Below are 1,569 nucleotides of genomic sequence, written 5' to 3' on the forward strand. Positions count from 1 at the left end.
TAACACTATACAATGCACATTAGATATGACTGAAATCTTGGGACACACACGCACACTCACATAAGATAAGTTTTGGTTGGAAGTGGTTTTTTTTTTTTTTTTTTTTTTGGGCTAACGATGGGTATCTAGGCCTGGCTTCTAACTTGCATAGACCTGGTCATACCGGGGTACTTTCACTAAAAGCAGTGAAGAGCACTAAATACCTCATGTGAGGGGCCCTAAAGAAGTAAGAAGAGTTGAACTTAAAATCATTGACTTCCTGAGGCGAAGGTCCCTTGCCAACTCAGTTACCGCCTTGGCATTATTGGAAGTGATTTAATCTTTAACCCAAGATATTAAGCCAGACAGACACAAAATCAGGTTTGGGTTGAGTGGGTTTAATTAGGTAGAGTCACATTTCCCTCTGCACACCCTTGTCATATACAATTCATGAATTTATAAAACATGCAAACATTACTCACAAGTCACAGCAACTTCATCCACAATTTGAGGGAAGGAATAGATGAATTAATAAATTAACCATTACAAACATAACTTGTGTGTGATATTCCTCCTATTAAAGTCCCACTAAGCTACACTCTCATTCACTCCTCAACTAATCTCCTGTTTTAGTTTTGCTTCTAAAGAACCCATCAACATTATCATAATATGGTATCTGTTACTGTGATAGATGTGAGAGAAGGAAAAGTTTTACTCCACCATGAGGGGAACTTCAATTCGTTGGGAATCATCCGATTGAAGCTCGAACCTAATGTGACATTTAAAGATCAAGTACTCGTACACAATGGAAGATTAGTACCACAGGAACTTAATTGTCCGGTGGTGACCGTGGGCATCTGGACTATGTATGATCATGCCACCATCAATCTTTACAGAAGGATTCCTGAACAGATTATTAATGTTCAGGTGGTGTTGGGAGAGACTATTCTTACAATGTGAGATTTCAAGCACAGAAACCGTTTTAGCTCTGAAGAACAAAATTTCTGAAAGGAAAACATTACATCCCCATCGTCAGATGCTTGAGAGTCATAGACTTCCCATGATTGATAATTGTTACCTTGATGAATACATTATTGAAGTAGAGATGCCGCCGACGTTCTATCTCAAGTTTGCACCTCCGAACCCCCGAACAAGTATCACTGTGCTTCTGGTGATTCCAGTGAAGGAAGTTCAGACAGAAATGAGAGTTGATGTTTATGATGACCCCGACACTTTGTATCTAATGGCAATTGAGGAACGTTTAGTTGATGGGAATGATGAGGCACAACAACAATACTACTTTACTGATGACAAAAATTCCACGCTCCCACTACGGGCCACATTTCTTGAACTAGGAATCAAAAATGGGGAGAAGCTTTACTTGATTTTTGGAGAAGAAGATGATTAAGTTAATCTTCATGCTATTTACCCAGATTATTACCTATTATTATTGGACAAATTAGTTCTTTTAGCGTTTTGAGTCTTATGTTTAGAACTACTACTAGAATTAAGGGTGTGGTGTGTCTTATGTCAGAGTTCTACTAGAAGTGTGTGGTGTGTCTTAATGTCAGTTTTTTTTTTTTTTTTTTT

The sequence above is a fragment of the Macadamia integrifolia genome, chromosome 13 (genome assembly GCF_013358625.1).
Source record: "Macadamia integrifolia cultivar HAES 741 chromosome 13, SCU_Mint_v3, whole genome shotgun sequence".
NCBI lineage: Eukaryota > Viridiplantae > Streptophyta > Magnoliopsida > Proteales > Proteaceae > Macadamia > Macadamia integrifolia.